Source organism: Chiloscyllium punctatum, chromosome 11 (genome assembly GCF_047496795.1).
Source record: "Chiloscyllium punctatum isolate Juve2018m chromosome 11, sChiPun1.3, whole genome shotgun sequence".
NCBI lineage: Eukaryota > Metazoa > Chordata > Chondrichthyes > Orectolobiformes > Hemiscylliidae > Chiloscyllium > Chiloscyllium punctatum.
Window position 1 is genome coordinate 87,567,400 of NC_092749.1, and position 22,107 is coordinate 87,589,506.

The window sequence follows — 22,107 nt, forward strand, 5'->3', positions numbered from 1 at the left end:
AGGAAGAATAAGGGGGACAGATGATGAGGGTGCCCAAAGCAAGAGGCAAAGAGTTTTAATGATGGTAGAGTTGATGTAAATACAGAATAGAAGTTAACTATCGGTGCTAACAACAAAAAAGTATGTCACCTTTGCTGAGAATAAGTACATGCAGACAAGTCACTTAGGTGGGGAGAGAATCAAAGGGATGAAAGTGCTCATGTTCTGAATACGTGGAAATCAACATTGAGTTCAGAAGGATATAAAGGGCCTAAACACAGAATAAAGTACTGTTCTTCCAGCTTGCATTTGGCTTCCTCAGATTACTGCAACATGCTGAGGACAAAATGTTGGCATCAGAGCAAGCTGCTATATTGAAATGAAAGACGAAGATCGTTGTTATAGATTCAATTCCGAAGAGGAGTCGTATTGAACTCAACCTTAACTCTGTTCCTCTTGCCTCATGTGCTGCCAGGCCTGCTGAGTTTTCCGGCACTTTGTTTTTATTTCAGATCTCCTGTCTTCACAGTACTTGGCTTCTATTTATGGTTTTGGTGCTTTTTACAAAGGGGCAAACATTCTTTGCACAAGCCTTTGATTAATTTGAGTATTTCTTAAAAATTTTTTCTTTCGGATATCAAAAACATTCAATACGCATACTCTTTTTATATGTAAAGATAGTGATGCAGTCATGCTAAATTACACCCTGCTATTAATGATCCAGTTTAAGGTTCTGCTGAAAAGAGCTAATTGGAAGATTCACTGAACCCTTAAAATAATATCTTAAAGTAATATTTATTAGTTGGCTAATAAAGATTGTTGTAGGCCATGTGTATGGAAACAGTTGTGGTCTAGTTTTTAAGTGAATGGGTCCTTGATATGTGACATGTGACATGAATCAGCCTTCGACCTTAATTAACAAGGTAGTGTGTTAAATCTCATTCCAACTGGAGAATGAAAGGCAGATTTTTGTTGCACTTTAAATAATGTAGTCTTCACAATGCCTGAAGAAAATCTAGATTTCTGCAAAAAAAAATACACAGCCTACTTCTTTCTTAAAATTAGATCTGGAGCAGTACACTCATTGACTCAGATCCACCAGTAGTAGTCATGTACATTGTTGCAGTCTCAGACAGTTTCTGGGAGCCAGCTCGTGCTGCATTTACTAACCTGTGAATCACCAAAAATGTCTCTGGGCTCCTCTGATTTGCCCACTTGGCCTTGTCAGCATAAAAATTTGGATCTTTTAGTTTAGAATCCGTTTTTAAATCAGCCCACTCAAGGATGTTATTACATACCTATGTAGCAGGTGTATCTGAGCCTGGGTCACCAGGCTCTGAGGTAGTGACACTGCTATTATGCTGAAAACATTATTTAGAGGTGCTCCTAGCAATTGCATGTGCTGCTAATCCCACATCTTCCTTTCCCTTACATCTCACCTCCAAGCAACTTGATAATACATGTACAATATTCTTAACAGCTGATTCATTGGTAGCTGGATAGGGAATTCCTGCTGAAACTGATGACAGATGTAAGAAGCAATTTAAAATGCAGTCCACATGGTGCAAGTCCCAGGAGCATAATCAGACAAAATTTGACCCCAAATCAAGTAATAGGTGACCAAAGTGTTGGTCATCGATTTTCGGAAGATCCTTTTGAAGGAATGATCAGGTTTTAGTGTGTGGCAGAATTCTACAGCTGAAAGCTTATACTCAGTTGGAGGGTGAAAGGGATGCAGAAGAGACCAGGGCTGGAGGATCGCAGGAGTCCCAGAGGAATATTGCCGTGAAGGAAATCTCAGGAAATGGGGTCTGAGTGCAAAGATAAGAATTTAAAATTCTTGAGGTGATATTGAATTGTGAGTCAAGGTAAGTCAGCAAATGAAAGTGGTTGAATGCAATGTGAGAATCAGGAAAAACCAGCTTTGACTAAGTTGAAAGTTGCGAAGCATGGAAGGTTGGAGGGCATTGCAATATTATACAGCTTTGCCTGAACAATGCCATTAATATATATTTGTCAGTTTAATGTATTACATTTTGATTATACTCATCAATTATCTAAGTTTTTATGTCACTCCTTTTTAACTATTATAATTTCCAATGAACAGTGAAAGTTCAAGCAGTAGATGAGTAATTTATTTGCCTCAGAATTTAACATGTCCCCAAGAATTTTAATTTTATAATTATTTTAATATTCTATAGTTAATTAAACTTGAGATTTTAGAGGAAGAATCACAGATGCAGGGGTCAGGTAAATTGTGTGTCCATGGCAAAAGCATGTATTGATTGTGTATTTTACTTGGAACAATTTAACTAGCTGCAGTGCTGATCGTGTAATTATAGCATGACAAGTTTATATACAGTTTCCTTTTATACCTGTGTATTCCTTTATACATTTATAAATGTATATAAATATATACATTTATATTCCTGTGTGCTTTTGCCCAATTATTCCCTGTACTCTAGAACATTGTTTAAACTGAAGATTAGGTATTGATGTGACAAGTCTAATATGGCTCTTCAATCTCAGTCATTACATTGAAATTTTAAAAGTGATTCATGGTGTTCTAGAGTAGTGAACAAACGATATTCAAATATTAGAGGTTCAAATTAATGGTATAAAGTTTAAATTGCAAAATGCTATCAAGAACTGGGCAATTGTAAGAGGACAACTCACCAAAAGAAATACTAATACATGCAGTATCATCAGCAGCAGTAATGAAAGATTAACGAATACCATTGCATTTCTATCATAACTTGAATTAATAGAGGAGCCAGGAGATGAAGAAATAGTTACTAAATATCAACACCAATCATGAATGAATCAGTGAAGTGGCAGGTCTAGAAGTTAGAAGAAAAAGAATTAACAAACAAATGCGTAGTGTATTTAACAAAACTGAACTGAAGTTGACTGCTATTTAGAACCACAAATTCTTAGAGGGGAGAATGGATTTCTGCTCATTGCAAGTGGAGCAATGCAAAAGAAAACAGACCATAAGGCATAGGAGCATAAGAACATCAGTCAGCCATTGAGTAAAAAGAAATGATTAAAAATGGTGTCAGTTACAAATTTCAGCAAGAATGTTTTAAAAGTTAGTAGGTCCAGGATACTTCTGTGTACATCTGCGGAGGGAGAAAAGAAAATTGGTGGTGAGCAGGAAGCTGAATTGGCAGCAGTTGTTAACAGCTGGGAATTGAAACAGGCAGGAAAATGCTGAATTTAGCAAGGTTAGTAGGAGTGGCTAAGATGAATACGTTTGCAGAAGAAAGCACAGCCTCTGCGTCCATTAACACTTTAATTTGTTTTTCTTCAAAACATGTGAAATACCAGCTTTTAACATGTTGTTATTTGTGAGGAGAGGAGCTAGGTAGGACGATCAGAAATTCAACTCTATTGAATAGGATGCAAAAAAAGACTGATTTTATGGGGCAGTAGTTGTAGAGGGAATTTGGCATTGAATGAAAGGGTTTTGAGTGAGTTGAGACTAATTGAGTACTTTAATAAACTGCTTGCAACTGTTGCCGCTCATTGCAACTCAACCAGTACCACTGGCTGTGCCAAGTTCAACAACATGGGAGATAAAGGATATGAACATGGGACAATGACACTCAGCCATTTGGGGAGTGATTGCAAGTAATATAAAGAATTAAATGTGCTAACAAAGCTCTGGGATTTACTTCTAGGTGTATTGAATTCAAAAATAGCAACTTGCTTAAAATTGTACAAGACCCTCCTGAGGTTCTAGTGCAGAAATTACATTGTAATACCTGAAGAAAGTGCAGGTAAGCAGACAGTGACAATAGTGATGGAAAGGAGAGATTACATCTATTTGGAAAGGTTGAACAGGTTGAGGCTGCCTTATTTAGAAAAGAGAAGATTTTGAGAATGTCTGAATAAGGTTGGATTAGACAGGTATTTGTAGTGAGAATGTTTCCAATTGTGGGAGAACTTCAAAATTAGGCAACATTAATGCAAGATAGTTGCTAAAAAATGTAATGGGAGATGAGGCTCAGTAGGCTGATGGACCTGTTCCTGTGCCAGAACCTTTTGTATGGGTCTATGTTTCAATGGCTTTTTTAAAAATTTGGGCCACAGGAAATGGTTGAGATGAGCAGTTTAGATGCTTTCAAAAGGCAGTTAGATAGGTGTGTGAAAGAAAAATAAAGATTTGATGCAAGGTTAAGATAAGGCATTTCAAATGTGAGGAGAGCTTGTGGATTTATAGACACTAGCATGGGTGAGTTTGTTTGACTGCCGTGTGACATGGGTAAACGGCACATTAGAGAGTAACAGCAAATGAACTGAATGTGAGTGAGTTGAGAAGATTGAAGGCATATGCTTTGAAAGTGATTAAGTAACAGTGGATTAATAGGTGTTGCTCTTACAAAATAGATTTATGCAAACACGTTTTAAGCGACCAGGTTTGAAATTCCCTTTAACTAAAGGGATTATTTTGGCTTGCTTCTTCGTGTGGTAAGTGTAGTAAATGATGTAGATGAAATACTAATTTTTGGAGATGCAGAATATGATCAAGTGAAATCACAAAATTAGCCAACAACAGATGCATTACAAGTTCCTACAGGACTGTTACAAGTTTGATTACAACTTTGTTCTTGTGTATTCATTATTTTAAATGATATTCTTATAAAACATGCAAGCTTACTTATAGTGGAGTTCTATTGCTAATTCAATTTAACATGTTAAGTGGTACCTATAATGTCCTTGGAGAAACGGAGCTTGTTTTCTGAGAGGTTTTAGCTTCTACAGAATAGAATTTAATTACTGCGTTAAATTTGGAATAAGTTTAAAATGTTGTGTTGTTCAGCTATGGATTCTATAGCATAAATTGGTAGTAGTCAGTCATCCAGAATCTACCAGGCAGGAGACAGTTAAAATTTGCATATATTCTAGCGATTATATAGTGGGAATTATCATACTGGGAATATGAGCTTTGGAATAAGAAACGTAAATTGTTGAACACCTTTGTGTTAATTATCAGTGCTAACTGGAGGTAGTGTTTTTCCTAAATGGTACAGTTTCATAAGGAGTCTAAGTACTAGACAAATATGGAGCTCTAATGGCTGCACAGAACAATATACTCTATACACATTAATATATGTCTGTAATAATATGTTTCCATATTGTCATGTCATATTGGTGTCAGAACTCAGGATTTTGATTTTATTTGCACTTCTCATGCTACTCTTGATTTGTATGTTTAGATGCCATGTGCTGAGTTATTCAAATTTCATACTGGGACAATCGCTAAGAAATACCAGTTAAAACTATGAGAGAGCAGAGCACGTATCTTTAATGTGTATCCATTGAGTCACTCTGCCTATAGCTAAAACAAATGAAAATTATTCAGTCAGAGCTCTCAAATTGCTGTTTTAAGTAAAAATTACCAAATTGTGAAATTGTGGCTTACAAATTTCATAAATAAGACTGACTGGAGGAAGAAAAGGGGTGTCAAGGGGTTGTGCCAGATAGAAGAACTGTTGTCTACTGCTGTACAAGTTGAGTTGGTTGGAAGTGGTCACAGGTGGGTAGGGGAGAAATGCAATCTGGTAGTAAACAAGATCCAGTCTCACTGGTTGTCTCGGCTAGTGCAGGGGCATTTGGAAATGCTGAAATTAGTTAACTGACTCATTGTTTAGATTGCAGTAGACAATTCCATTCCAGACCTCATTACACCCTTGAAGATGAGCAAAGCTGAATTGCAGAAATGAGGTAATGCTAATATTGTTTCAAGCCAGTCAGTAAGGCCGCATCTACGTCACCTTCTTTTGTGGATAATGTTACAGCTAATTCTACCTCTTCAGTGTCACAGGTGCTCCCTGAATTTTTGTTAATCAACTTGCTTAGACATGCTATGACACATTTCTGGAGCGGGTGAGACTTCAACCTAAGCCTTCTGGCCCAGTGGTAGGGACACTGCCACTGCACCACAAGAACCCTAAAATGTTTTAATTAACTTATTTGGAAATGCTATGCACACCTCTGGGACAGGTGTGACTTGAATCCTTGATGTCTTCTTTCCAACATTTCTTTCACACTAGTGAAATCAGTTCTCAATCTTGTGTCTCAAGCTCAATTAACGAATCAGCATTATCCTAAAGAGAAATGTTTATCTATATTACTTATATGATGGGCGGCACTGTGGCACAGTGGTTAGTACTGCTGCCTCACAGCGCCAGAGACCCTGGTTCAATTCCCGCCTCAGGCAACTGTCTGTGTGGAGTTTGCAAACACTCCCAGTGCCTGCATGGGTTTCCACCGGGTGCTCCGATTTCCTCCCACAGTCCAAAGAAAAATGTGCAGGTTAGGTGATTTGGCCATGCTAAAATTGCACGTAGTGTTCGGTGAAGGGGTAAATGTAGGGGAATGAGTCTCTGGGTGGGTTGCTCTTCGGAGGGTTGGTGTGGATGTGTTGGGCCGAAGCCCCTGTTAAAAACTGGACAGCAAGGTGGCACAGTGGTTAGCACTGTTGCCTCACAGTGCCAGAGACCCGGGTTCAATTCCCGCCTCAGGTAACTGTCTGTGTGGAGTTTGCACTTTCTCCCCGTGTCTGCGTGGGCTACCTCCGGGTGCTCTGGTTTCCTCCCACAGTCCAAAGATGTGCAGGTCAGGTGAATTGGTCATGCTAAATTGCCAGTAGTGTTGGGTGAAGGGGTAAATATAGGGGAATGGGTCTGGATGGGTTGTTCTTTGGAGGGTCAGTGTGGAATTGGTGGGCCGAAGGGTCTGTTTCCACACTGTAAGTAATCAATTATATTTTATGGGCAGTTTTTTTTTCGAATTTATAATTGATTTGTCAGAATGTTAGACGAACAGACTCTTCTAGCTCCTACTCGAGCCAGTGTTTCTTCACCTGACATGTTTTTAACAACACATTGGCTTGGGAAGCCAAGAAAATGCAGTGAATAATCATTTCTTATTCTCTTCCACCAAGAATATGGTTAGCACAGCAAGTATTGCATATGCATTTCGCAGGTTAGCATGTGCAGTATTATTACGAATGACTAACTTCTTTCTGGATCACCTAAAATTGGAAGTGTGTGTGTGCGTTCTTTTGAATTTGATTGTTTTTATTTTGTCTGAATTTCCTCATCAACTGTAATAAATTTTTAAGATGGTACTTTGTTCCGCTATATCATAACTAACTTTGAATCTAGTCCAGGTGCACACCTGGCCAGTCAAAAGTCTCAATTCATCTGTTTCTACCTTGCTGATGCAGCATTCACTTTCTGAGAGGACCTGGCCCTATTTATAAGAATGTGACTGATCTGTTCTGAGTAATATGGTCACTGTAGATTTGCATGCTTGTTATCTGATGCTGAAAATGTGTTGCTGGAAAAGCGCAGCAGGTCAGGCAGCATCCAAGGAACAGGAGAATCGACGTTTCGGGCATCAGCCCTTCTTCAGGTGCTACATATTTAAATGCTACATCTTTTGATGCTACATATTTAAATGCTTGACTACCAATCTTAACCTCTTAACTATATTACCTGTCACACTACCCAAGTTCTGAAGAACCACCCTACAGAAAATCAGTGATGTCAGTTATAAAGATGCCTGCCAGTTTCTCACTTCCATGCCAGTAAATCATTGTTTGATGTAGTGATCTGCAACCTACTTTCAGTAAGAGGGATATAACTGGGAAACACCATCCTGAGCCAATTTGGAAGTTCAAAGATTTAGCTTTTTAAACCACTAAAGCAGTCTCATTGTTTTGCTTTGTATTGCCATGCATGATGAGTAAGTCGATCAAACTGGTTGAACCGAATAATTTTGATAAGAACTCATTAACTTGTAATAATCTTGAGACAAAAGTGAGAATTGGAAACGGTGTGAGGAGCAGCTCAAAATAGATGCTGTAAATATAACAGATACAGTAATGAATCCAATGAACAATTCAAGAGATATTTGCTAAAAACTGTGGGATCAATATGAACTTCAATTGTATGATAGTAAATAGCATAGTTACGTTTAAAGGAAAACAAATTAAAATACCTGAAGGAGAAAGGAGTAGAAGAATATAACTGGGTGGGTTAGATGAAATTGAGTGTGAAGATGTTCATTGCTATAGATTAGCTTGGTCTAATAGCATTCTGTACTCTCAATTCTATATTTTACAAATATTCTTTTCAGAACAGCATACTTGTCTACTGGAAACTTGTCTTTCTTAGTTTCTGTTTTGTGGTATGTTGAAATTATGCTTGTAGCAATGTGGAAAATCTACTTGCCTTGCATTCCTTCCCTAAATGGTTTGTACATTATTACAACAGTAGGGAGTGACCATCGTCTTCATTACGTAGAGCAGAATTTAATTAAAGAAAATAATGCTTATCCACTGTAACCTAAACCATCAAGCTGTGGAACATGCATTTTAAAATAAAAGTCAGTTAAGTTAATATGTTTTGCTAACTAGTAAGTAAGGACTGATAGTGTTGTATTTGCAGTAAACCTAGTGAGTAAATTTAATTTGCACATGTCTGTAAAGCTAGATTTGAGAAACCTAAACAGTAATTACCCTGATCTTTGAAGGTGTCTAGACGAAAAGTGTGTTTGGTTCCGTTTAGGAGTTTGAGGCCATGTTTACTCCTAGCTACCATTTTAAATGATATATTAGTGAAATTCTGGATTAGTGGTGCTGGAAGAGCACAGCAGTTCAGGCAGCATCCGAGGAGCAGTAAAATCGACGTTTCCGGCAAAAGCCCTTCATCAGGAACACCCAATGAAGGGCTTTTGCCCGAAACGTCGATTTTACTGCTCCTCGGATGCTGCCTGCACTGCTGTGCTCTTCCAGCACCACTAATCCAGAATCTGGTTTCCAGCATCTGCAGTCATTATTTTTACCTATATTAGTGAAATTGTTTAGAATTTTCAAATAATCTGACAAGGCAATGAAGTTTGTTGTGTCAGGCTTTACATGTGTTGAATTGATCTTATGATATGTAAACATTCTATTTCAGATGAAAAAGATGAGTTAACTTATTTGGTGATGGCTGGCTATAACTTGACATACACGTAGCAAACTAGCCAAGATTGTGCTGGCTTTGGTGCAGTGATACCACTTTTTTGCCCAAGTTAAAGGGTTGTGAGTAGAAGTCCTAATCCAGAACTTGAGCACATTGTCCCAAATTATCACATTAGTATGGTAGCAAGGGAAACCACATTACTTCCCAAACAATTTCTCACTATGATTCCATTTCAAGGCTTGAAAATTGTTGTAAACCCTCTAAACTGAAAGTGTGGGGATTTGTTGGAGAGGAGGGACAGCTGTTCTTAATGTCCGAGATTCCACTATGGTCATTGCTGCCTCAGCTTGCGACCCCATTTGGGGTTCTGATTGCTGAGTTTGGGAAGTTCTGTATTACATTAACAGGGATGTCAAGGTTTGGAGGAGTTGAATCAACGCTCCACCTGTCCTTTTCGTTGTTTGTAAAGGATTCCATGGCAGTCTTACAAGAGACCACATGCTTTTGCTTTTGGACTGTTGATCAAAGCTGAGGAAAATAGCTTTTAAAAGGGAGAATGTGCAAGGGGTTGTTTGCTTCACTTGCTTTCTCAAGTTGCAGTCTGATGTAAATGCATCAGTGTTGTGTTTTCAGGACATTGTGTCCAAATTGGCACCAGCTGGTGTGCGTTCAGGAGAACTCCGTCTAATGACAGCCCTCTGGTTCAACTGCAGACATTGGGAGAGAAATGCAATTAAAAGTAAAGAGAATCCTACAGAAGTTGGCTGCAGCAAGTCTCTGTCTCCTCCTCTATAAAGTAATTATTTGCAATTCTTTGTTGAAACAACAGGAAAACTCCTTTCTGAATAATTCTAAAACCAGGAAAAGAGAAGACCCTGGGTCCAATCTGTTACTCAGTGAAGACTAATCTTTGAGGTGATAACATTGTATAATCATCAAAGAATTGAAAAGATTGTGGGGGGAAAAAGTCCAATGTTGTGATTTGGATTGGTGATACAGAAAGATTTCTCTGACTTTGTTTTTCCTTTCCCTCCATCTGTAATGTTTGTCTCTTTTACTGTTTCTCTTTGTGTGGAGAAGGGAATTTAAAAGGGTAAAATTTAAGTTGTACTACAGTCATAAATTAGCAATTTTTTCTTTGGCTCAAGAAATCAGTTTGATTGCAATAAATATTTATTTATTTTCTTAGTAATGCTAAAATCCTGTGCGTGTTTCTTTCAACCTGAATGAGTTGGGTGAATTGGGCATTTTGGTAGTATGACTGCATTTGCACATTTGTAGCAACTCTGAGAACAGTAATGTATTAGAATTACCTTTTATTGTCATGTGTACTCAAATGAGTGCAGTGAAAAATTTGCAATGTCACCATTTATGGTGCCATCTTAGGTACCAGATACTTAAGTTCTTGTTACAGAATTGGAAGAATTGTGAATAGAAGTCCAACATAAGAATAAAAAGTACTCCAATCAGTTCTTTTCACTAAGTCTGTGCTAGCACCGAGCCTGCAGCCCACACTGGATTTCAAACTTAAGGCCTTGTTTCCAAACCACAAGGGCTTTGCCTCCCCCGTGGCGGCTCTGGTCCGGGGTTCTCTCCCCTATTCACTCCAGGCAAGTTGAAGGATTTAAAAGTTTGAAAAATAAAACAGTAGAAAAGAGAAAAGAACAAGAATGGTGTAACAGAGTAGCTCCGGCTCGAGTGCCTACTCTGCCCGCCATCTTGCATGAGAATGAGTAATTGCTAGAAAAGTGTATACATCTGAGTCCATATTACTTTCTGTTGTACTTGTCAGCTACTTCCATTAAATAAAATGATTGCATTTTAACTGGAAATTTCTGTTACTGTCCAAAATAAAGGCCTTAATCACAAAAATGTTCATTTCACAATGATGTGAGTAAATACTCCAAATTAAGTAACTTTGTATCGAAATTAAGCAGGAAATTATAGACAATAGACAATAGATGCAGGAGTAGGCCATTCAGCCCTTCGAGCCTGCACCGCCATTCAATATGATCATGGCTGATCATTCCCAATCAGTATCCTGTTCAAGCCTTATCTCCATAACCCTTGACTCCACTATCTTTTAAGAGCTCTATCCAATTCTTTCTTAAATGAATCCAGAGACTGGGCCTCCACTGCCCTCTGGGGCAAAGCATTCCACACAGCCACCACTCTCTGGGTGAAGTAGTTTCTCCTCATCTCTGTCCTAAATGGTCTACCCCGTATTTTTAAGTTGTGTCCTCTGGTTCGGCACTCCCCCATCAGCGGAAATATGTTTCCTCCTGCCAGAGTGTCCAATCCTTTCATAATCCTATACGTTTCAATCAGATCCCCTCTCCGTCTTCTAAACTCAAGGGTATACAAGCCCAGTCGCTTCAGTCTTTCCGTGTAAGGCAATCCTGCCATTCCAGGAATTGACCTCGTGAACCTACGCTGCAGACCAGTTAGTCTGACCCCAGTGGTAGGAAAGATGCTGGAGTCTATTATAAAAGATGAAATTACGACACATCTGGATAGTAGTAACAGGATAGGTCAGAGTCAGCATGGATTTATGAAGGGGAAGTCATGCTTGACTAATCTTCTGGAATGTTTTGAGGATGTAACTCTGAAGGTGGATGAGGCAGATCCAGTAGATGTAGTGTACCTGGACTTTCAGAAAGCTTTTGATAAAGTCCCACATAGGAGGTTAGTGAGCAAGGATGGCGCATGGGGGCAAAGTACTAACTTGAATTGAAAGTTGGTGGCTGACAGGAAACAAAGAGTAGTGATAAACGGCTCCATTTCGGAATGGCAGGCAGTGACCAGTGGGGTACCATAGGGATCAGCTGGGACCGCAGCTTTTTACGATATATATTAATGATATAGAAGATGGTATTAGTAATAACATTAGCAAATTTGCTGATGATACTAAGCTCGGTGGCAGGGTGAAATGTGAGGAGGATGTTAGGGGATTACAGGGTGACCTGGACAGGTTAGGTGAGTGGCCAGATGCATGGCAGATGTAGTTTAATGTGGATAAATGTATAGTTATCCACTTTGGTGGCAAGAACAGGAAGGCAGATTACTACCTAAATGGAATCAATTTGGGTATTGGGGCAGTACAAAGAGATCTGGGTGTTCTTGTACACTAGTCAATGAAGGTAAACATGCAGGTACAGCAGGTAGTAAAGAAGGCTAATAGCATGCTGGCCTTCATAACAAGGGGGATTGAGTATAGAAGCAAAGAGGTTCTTCTGCAGCTGTACAGGGCCCTGGTGAGACCACACCTGGAGTACGGTGTGCAGTTCTGGTCTCCAAATTTGAGGAAAGACATTCTGGCTATTGAGGGAGCACAGCGTAGGTTCACGAGGTCAATTCCTGGAGTGGCGGGACTACCTTACGCTGAAAGACTGGAGCGACTGGGCTTGTATACCCTTGAGTTTAGAAGACTGAGAGGGGATCTGATTGAGACATATAAGATTATTAAAGGACTGGACACTGTGGAGGCAGGAAACATGTTTCCGCTGATGGGTGAGTGCCGAGCCAGAGGGCACAGATTGAAAATACAGAGTAGACCATTTAGGACAGAGATGAGGAGAAACTTCTTCACCCAGAGAGTGGTGGCTGTGTGGAATGCTCTGCCCCAGAGGGCAGTGGAGGCCCAGTCTCTGGATTCATTTAAGAAAGAGTTGGATAGGGCTCTCAAGGATAGTGGAATCAAGGGTTATGGAGATAAGGCAGGAACAGGATACTGATTAAGGATGATCAGCCATGATCGTATTGAATGGTGCAGGCTCGAAGGGCAGAATGGCCTACTCCTGCACCTATTATCTATTGTCTATATTGTCTTATGTGTGGAGGCTTTGGCCCTTCCAAAAACCTGGGCTTAAATAATATTTTTGCCCAAAGGTGTTACTGCTAGATAAGGATAAGTCCCAAATTTTAATGTCCTCTTTGTGGTACTTCTCAGCTAACATCAATGGCATTATGTTTGCCAAATGATGTAAAGCTTCTACTATCATATCAAAATTAAAAAATAAATAATGGTAGATAAATTTTGAGAAACGCAGGAGGAATAAATTTGGAAAGTTTTATTTGCATCAAACCTCAACCAAAATCCGATCCCTTTGAGAGAAAAGTGATTGTATTGATTGTTTACTTATACTTTGTTGAAAATGTGTTGCTGGAAAAGCGCAGCAGGTCAGGCAGTATCAAAGGAACAGGAAAATCAACGTTTTGGGCATAAGCCCTGGAAAGGCCAAGTCTTTAAAGAAGGATACCATCTTCTCACAAGTTAAAGTACCAGCACTTTCTCTAATAGATGTAATAGCTTGAGGAGCCTTTTTTTCCCTAGCAAGGTATGCTAGGTATCTGCCAGGCTTGTCACCATATTCATATAATCTCTGCTTTGCGAATAATATTTCCCTCTCTGCTGTTTGGGTAAGTGCGGTATTCAAGGCTGCCCTAAGGGCTGTGATCCTTTATAGCTCAGCAGTAGAGGGCCTATCAACATACGTTGTCTGAGCTGCCTTCAATCCAGCCTCGAGCCAGCATTTTTGTCTTTTCTGGGTCGCAGAATATGAGATGACCAAACCTCGCGTATAAGCCTTAATGGTCTCCCACATCATCGATAGGTTGACTGGCCGTACGTGAGTTAATTTCCAAAACTGTTTTGAATTCCTGAGAAAAATATTTTATAAATTTGCTATCCTTCAATAAGAGAGAATCCATACCCCAATGTTGGGGGGCCTATCCCATTGTCCCTAGTCTTGACTTCTGTGTCATGATCAGAAATAGCTATATTACCTATTTTACAAGATAATATGGAATTCAAAAGGGTCAAGGGAGCAGAGAACATATCAATTCTGGCATGGCGCTTGTGTGGGCTAGAGTAGAAAGTAAAGTCTCTACCCTGGGGGTGAAGGCACCCCCACACATCATCTAGCCCTAGCTCCTTATTCAGATCCGCCAGTTGTCTAGATCTAAGAGATATACCCATAGTGCTCTTAGGTATTCTATCTGTCTCTGGGACCATAACACAGTTAAAATCTCCTCTCATAATTGTATGGCGGACCCCAAAAGCCATCAACTTGGAGAACTCTTCCGTTACAAATTTAAAGGGGTGCGCTGGGGGGGGGGGGGGGGGGGAAGCAATAAAGATTCAAAATTCCATAATCCCCTCCATATATTAGGGCTTTGATCAGTATATACAGTCCAGATTTATCTTTTATCTGGCTTAAAATATGGTAAGGAAGATTCTTCCGAATGCGAATGACTACTCCCCTACACTTTGAACTGAAAGATGAGAAAAAAGCCTGATCAAATCTGCCCTGTTGTAGCTTTAAGTGCTCTTTGTCAAGTAGATGTGTCTCCTGTAAGAGATTAGTTATTTTAAAAACAACACCAAACTGATGAATTTGATGTAAAATGACTGACTACACTGGGCAAAAGCTATCTTAAATGATTTAAAGGGTGTGGTGAAGACGCGTGCCCCACTTTGCCTGAGTCTTAGGCAGAGCACTACAGACTTGCTGGATCGCTGCCATCTTGAAACCCTCTTATCTTAATTTTTAAGAATGTATTTCTGTTATTAATATAGACACTGGAGGATGGCAACTTCAATGCTTTTCACTATATGTTTTGAAAAACTGTGACAATAAATTACTATTCTAGTCTAATTTTATTTTTTTTAGAGTTTAGAAGAATGAGAGGTGAACTCATTTAAACATTAACTTCTTAGAGTTTAACAGGGTAGATGCAGGAAAGATGTTCCATCTGACCAGGAGTTTGGAGGTCATGTTGCAGCTGTACAGCACATTGGTTAGGCCACTTCTGGAATATTGTGTGCAATTCTGGTCTCCTTTTGGAAGGATGTTGTGAAACTTGAAAGGGTTCAGAAAGGGTTTACAAGGATGTTGCCAGGGTTGGAGGATTTGAGCTATAAAGAGAGGTTGAATAGGCTGGGGCTGTTTTCATTAGAGCGTCGGAGGCTGAGGGGTGACCTTATAGGGGTTCACAAAATCATGAGGGGCATGGATAAAATAAATGGACAAAGTATTTTCCCTGGGGTGGGGGAGTCCAGAATTAGAGGACATAGGTTTAGGGTGAGAGAGCAAGAATAAAAAAGACCTAAGGGGCAACTTTTTCATGCAGAGTATGGTACGTGTATGGAATGAGCTGCCAGAAGAATTGATGGTGTCTAGTACAATTGCGGAATTTAAAAGGCATCTGGATGAGTATATGAATAGGAAGGGTTTGGAGGGATATGGGACGGGTGCTGGCAGGTGGGACTAGATTGGTTTGGGATATCTGGTAGGCATGAACGAGTTGGACCGAAGGGTCTGTTTCTGTACTGTACATCTCTATGACTCTATGTCTGGGGTTGGGTTTCTCGACTTGGTTTCCATTACTCCATCCTCTGTAAACTTCAGTTTATTTAAATCTGCTTATTGTGTTACACTCAAGACCATGTCCTGCTCCTCAGTGACTACTTTTCCTGCTGATCTGGATTGGCTTTCAATTGTCCATACCTCAAATTTAAAATCCCCAATCCTCTCTTTAATGGTTTTTTTCTCATCTTGCATCAGCACAGAATTGCAGTGGATAAGCAGCAATGAGTAAGGCCATTTGGCTGTATGACTGCACACTGGTGATGTGTGATCTCCAGAGCCTCTCCTTACACTCCCTAATCTAAGACGTTATCTGAATAATCTTCTATTCCTTCTACCTCATGAATTGAAGGGAAATCTTGGATGCTATGTAAACTGCAGTAAAAAGATCGAATTTCCAAAACCAATTTTTTTCCTTACGGCAGAACTCTTAGTTGACTTTAGTATGGACTTTGTGTCTAAGTGAAATTGCAGGAAAACAGTTGTGCTGGAATTAAATTAGAAAAAGTTAAATAATTCACTAACAGTTATATTACATGACAGCAGATACCATTATTATAATGCATGGAGTGCAATTTATGACGAAACACAGAAGATAGGAACAGGAATAGGTCATTTGTCCCTTTGAACCTGCTCCATCATTGAAAATTATGTAGCTGATCATCTAACTCAGTAAGCTGTTCCTGCTTTCTCCCCATACTCTTTGATATCTTTAGCCCTAAGAACTATATCTGATTCCTTCTTGAAAAAATTCAATGTTTTTGTCTCAGCAGCTTTCTATGGAAGAGAATTCCACAGGCTTACCATTCTCTGGGTGAACAAATTTCTCCTAATCTGTGTCTTGAATGGCCTACCCCATATCCTCAAACTGTGACACCTAATTGTGGACTCCCCAGTCATTGGAATAATCTACCCTGTATTTTCCCAGTCTTGTCCTGTTAGAATCCTTCCACTGATGAGGTTAAAAATCACACAACACCAGGATATAATCCAACAGGTTTATTTGGAAGCTCTAGCTTTCGGAACACCTGATGAAGGAGCAGCGCTCAGAAAGCTAGTGCTTCCAAATAAACCTGTTGGACTATAACCTGGCGTTGTGTGATTTTTAACTTTGTACACCCCAGTCCAACACTGGCATCTCCAAATCATGTCCGCTGATAAGGAGTGCATCCAAATCAAAAACTGCATCCGATACTCCAGTAGTCTCACCAAGGCCCCATACAGTTGCAGAAGGACATCCTTGCTCCTGTATTAGAATCCTCTCTCTGAGGGCAGGCATACCATTTGCTGCCTTCACTGTCTGCTGCACCAAATGTTTACTTTATTTCTGGTGTAGGAGGGCATCTTGGTCAAGTTGCAACTCGTACTTTCTTAATCTGTTGCCATTCAGATAGTCTGTCTCCTGTTTTTGCTACCAAAGTCGATAACTTCATATTATATTTCATCTACCATGCATTTCCCCACTTAACTTGTCCAAATCACACTGAAGCATCCCTGCTCTTCCACGCAGCACATGTTCCAACCCATCTTTGTGTTATTTGCAAACTTGGAGGTATTACATTTAGCTCCCTAATCTAAATTATTTTGTATATATTATGAATAGTTGGGGTCCAAGTGCTGATCCCTGTGGTACCCCACTGGTCGCTGTCTGCCACTAGGAAAAAGACCCATTTATTCCAATTCTTTGTTTCCAATTGCCAACCTGTTCTCTACCCATATTGGTAACTACCCCAATTCTGTGCACTTTTAAATGCTAATCTCGTGTGTGCGATCTTACTGAAAGCCTGTTGAAAGCTCACAGAAAACGCACCAAGTGGTTCTCCCTTGTCAGCTATCAAAAAATGTTGTAGATTTGTCAAGCATGATTTCACTTTGGCAAGTCTGTCCAATCCTGTAACTGTTCCAAGTATTTTGCTATTAAATCTCATCCTTTCTCGCATTTTCCCCACTAATGATGTTAGGCGAACTGGTCTATAATTCACTGTTTTCTCTTTTACTCCTTTTTTAAAATAGTGGAGTTTAATTAGCAACCTTCCAACCAGTAGGAACTCTTCCAGGGTCTATAGAATCATGAAAATGGCTGCCAATGTGTCCACTATATCTAGGATACTTCTTTGAGTACTCTGGAATTTAGATAATGAGACCCTGGGGATTTATTTGCTTTTAATCCCATCAATTTCCTCAAGAGCATCTTCCTATTAAAACTGATTTTCTTCAGTTCCTTCCTCTCACTGGACCTTGTATTCCCCAACATTTTTGTGGTGTTACTTGTGTCCTCTTTGAAGACAGAACCAAAGTATGTATTTAATTGATTTGCTGTCTTCCCTTTATAGCATCTCTATTTCTGACTAAGGAAGCTACCTATAGGAAGTTTTTGTAATCATTTGCACACTGAAAGCTTTCTCTCTCGCTCTATTTCTCCTCCTTTCTTAATCACTTTGCCCTCCTTTGCTGAATTCTAAACTTCGCCCAGTTGTCAGCTTAGCTACTTTCCTTTACGCTAATATGTATGCTCCTTCCTTGTATCTAATACTGCATCTAATTTCCCATGTTAGCCATGGTCAGACCATCTTTTCTTTTTTCTTTTATACTGGACAGGAGAGAACAATTTTTGTAGTCCATCCATGTGCTCTTTAAATGTTTACCATTGCCTAGCCACTTCATCTCTTGGCGTAATGTTCTCCAATTTATCGTAGCTCGCTCCTCATGATTTAAACTCTTACACTATGATTGGTTGGCTTTGCAGACCAGCACGTGTTCTGTTAACATTGTTTATCCATGTGGTTAATGTTGTGAAGAAGCCTAGGTAGTCTGTTTTTCTAATATTGCTTCAGGGATAGACACTAGCTGGAACACAGCTGCTCTTCATTGAGATAGTGTGTTGGGATTTTTTCTAGAGAATCTAACTGAGCAGGTGGGGCCTCTTGTATTAACATTTCATCTGAAGGGCAGCACCTTTCACAGTGCAGTGATCTCTGTGCTCCATTGGTCTGTCAATCTTGCTTTTAGCACACTTTAGCCCTGCAGCGGGACCTGTACCTGTGACCTTGTTTTTAAAAAGGCAAGAATGCTGCCACTGAGCCACCGCTGACACACAAATTAGCCATAACAGCTCATTGTGAAATCCTTCAAAATCACATTGATCAGAATCTGAATCACTGAACCATTCGCTCGTGTATAACATTGAAGATGACAAGGAAAGTTGGTCTACATCGTTTATTGGTAGTTTGGTATTGTTGTTCTGCAGATAATTGTCCTCTGTACCATCAGACACATTTTAGATTATACTTTTGAAGATATGGAATCAAATTAGTTCCACATAAGACTGTCCACCTATTTCTTCCACAGTTGACCAAAAATAAAGCATTAGATGTAACGTTTGGATTTTCAGCATGTATTTGATTAGGTACCGCAAGTGGGAGAAGGTGAGGACTGCGGATGCTGGAAATCAGTTGAAGAGTGTGATGCTGGAAAAACATAGCCGGTCAGGCAGCATCTGAGGCGCAGGAGAATCAATGTTTCGGGCATAAGCCCTTCATCAGGAATGAGGCTTGTGGCCCATGGAGGCTGAGGGGTAAATGGAGAGAGGGGTGCTGGGAATGTGATAGGTAGATGAAGTTGGGGTGAAGGTGATAGGTCGGAGTAGAGGGTGGAGCGGATAGGTCAGATGGGAAGATGGGAAAGAAGATGGACAGGTCAAGAGGGCGGTGCTGAGTTGGAGGGTTGGATCTGGGATAAGATTAGGGGGGTGGGGGGGAGGGGGAAAGAGGAAATGAGGAACCTGGTGAAATCCACATTGATCCTGTGTGGTTGGAGGGTCTCGAGGCGGAAGATAAAGCATTCTTCTCTGTGTAGGGTGGTAAAGGTTTGGCAGTAGAGGAGGCCCAGAACTTGTATGTCCTTGGTGGAGTGGGAGGGGGAGTTGAAGTGTTCAGCTATGGGGAAGTGGGGTTGTTTCGTGCTTGTGTCTCGGAGATGTTCTCTGAAATGTTCTGCAAGTTGGTGTCCTGTCTCCCTAATGTAACAGGTACGGGAGATGAGGAATTTCTTCTTTTGAGGAGACTGGATCTGTGGATTTCTTTACTGCAGAGGACTGTTGAGATTGGTTTATTAAGTAGATTCAAGTCAGAGATTTTTAATCAAGGGGATGGAAAAAAAGGCATAGGAGTAGATGTGAAGGTGATCAGATCAACTATGATTTCATTTAATGGTGGAGCAGACTTTATGGGCTGAATAGCCTACTTCTATATCTTATCCCCTACCTCTTCTGAGATGTGTAGTCGGGTGTCTCTGGATTTCCCTATAGTTACAACTATAGGGAGTTGAGGGTGGGCTAACGATAGGAGAGTTCACTGATTCCTGTTGTTGAAGTGAATAGGGAAAAGACTTAAGGAAGAGTGGCTGAGTGTTTACGGTATGGGGAAGACTAGCTTCATCTCGTGTGTCATAGAGTCAAACTGGTGGTGTCACTATAAGTTCTGTGTCCTATGTTGCGGTCCCACTCGTTACCTGATTAAGGAGCAGCACTCTGAAAACTAGTACTTCCAACTAGTTGGGCTGTAATCTGGTGATGTGATTTTTAACTTAATAAGTCATACAGCATGGAAATGGACCCTTCAATCCAACCAGTCCATGCCAACCATACCTGTAATCCCAAACTAAACTAGTTCCACCTGTCTGCTCCTGGTCCATATCCCTCCAAACCTTTCCTATTTATCTACTTATCTAAGTGTCTTTTAAATGTTGTAACTGTGCCTAGATACACCCCTTCCTCAGGATGCTCATTTCACACATGAACCATTCCCTTTGTAAAAAAAAATTATCCCCATATCTTTTTTAATTCTGTCTCTTCTCACCTTAAAAATATGTCTCATGCTCTTTAAATCCCTGGTTCTAAGAAAAAGAAACTCACCATTAGCCCTGTTTATATACCCTCTACGTGGTCACCTTTCAACATCCTGCACTCCAGTGAAAAAAAACCCCAGCCTATCCAGCCTTTCTTTGTAATTCAAACCTTCCATACACAGTAACATCCTGGTAAATCTCTTCTGAACCCTCTCTAGCTTAATAATATCCTTCCTGTAATCTGGTGACTAGAACTGGACACTATTCCAGAAGAAGCCTCACTAATGGGTGTGTAATGATTGTGAAGAATATTTGTTTAGCTACTCTTAGTCTTTTTTTCCCCTAGGGTGGTATAGGTTTAAGGTGAGGAGGGAAAAATATAAAAAGAACCTGAAGGGTGACTTTTTCACGCAGAAGATGGTATGTGTGTAGAAGTGGTGGAAGCAGATACAGTTGCAACATTTAAAAGGAATCTGGGAGCCCTCTTGTTGCACCGTGATAGTGTCCCTATCCCTGGACCAAGAGACCTGGGTTCAAGTCTCACCTACTCCTGAGGTGTGTAAAAACATCTCTGAACAGGTTGGTTAGAAAATATAGGGTAAATATAAGGCATCTGAATGGGTATATCAATAGTAAGAGTTTAGAGGGATATGGGCCAAATGCTGGCAAATGGGCCGAGATTAGATTGGCGTGTCTGGTCAGTGTGGATGAGATGGACTGAAAGTTCAGTTTCCATGCAGTATGACTGCCTCTAAAATGCTTCAGATTCGTTCCATTTGTGATTAGTTGTTGGAAACATCTTGTTGAATCTCATGTGCTTTGAATTATTTAATGTCCACTCTGTCAGTTCAGATTCTTCTGTGATCCTATTATGGGCAATCCTATTTATCAGCAATCAACTAAATATTTTGTTCAAAGATTTAATCATTGTATACATATGTATAAAATATTGTTTGTGCTATCTTGTCTTTCTAAAGAAGAAAGTCCCAACTGTTATAATGGTTTGAATCTTACAAGAAATTGAATGAAGTTGCTGTAGAGTTTCATGGAGGGTTTCTCATCTTGAAGTTAAGAACTTTATTGTGCCATTGTCCCAAACATATAGCATTGACCATGCACGAAGTGGCTCCTCTTCCAGTGCTCATCGTATTCTCCCACTCCCTGTAGGCTGCTGTACTTGCAGGTGCTGGGACATCCTGGGAGTCCTTAAGTCCCGCATTAAATTTAAAAGGCCTCTGCTCCTAGCAAAGTGCTGGCATTCCAAAATTGCCTTGTATATTTCATGACATTTACCCTAGACCTGGCACTTGGGGGGAAATTGGCCTGCTTTTGGACAGGGGGCTAGAAGTCCTGGTGGATGGAATAATGTGAAGGGGGGCAATCACCTCAAGACTAGCAGAAGAGACCACAAAACCAGACCCTGCCAGACTGGTCTGAGGTTACTACCCAGGTCAGTGTTGTTTCAACTGTCAGGGGGAACGCAGAACAGTGCTGTGCAATGGTCACTGACTAGCTCTGCACAGATAGGTACCCATGGACTGTGTGAGAGGTATTGGTGCTGGGTGTCTTCAGATGGTGATTTAGAGAAGGATGCAGCAAGCTGGAGTCACCAGACAATCGCTCTGGCAGCAAGTCGAGGATTCTCAGTGTCCGGTTTATGTCCAGGCGGGTGGGGGCATGGAAAACTTCATATCAAAAAGGTGTTAAAGCAAGCAAGTAGGCAGTGGGACTACTTTATCTCAGTGTAGTGAAGCTCCTTGCTGGCCAGCTCACCTCATAATCCCAGTTTTCCAGCAATGATCTAGGAGCCCATGAAAATTAAGAAGTAAACCTCAATATTTAAAAGAACCCTTGGGTGGAAAAGAAAAGCCACCTCATTACTATTAACAAGTTTTTTTTGTGTCATAAGAATTCTGGATCTTTCTTTTGTAGCA

At 40.2% G+C, this 22,107-nt stretch overlaps 1 protein-coding gene across 6 annotated transcripts in view; it reads left to right on the forward strand.

The window, feature by feature from the left end:
• map3k4 (mitogen-activated protein kinase kinase kinase 4) overlaps positions 1 to 22,107 on the forward strand; it is a 204,090-nt gene that overhangs the window by 12,492 nt on the left and 169,491 nt on the right. The gene's annotated exons all lie outside the window — the stretch shown is intronic.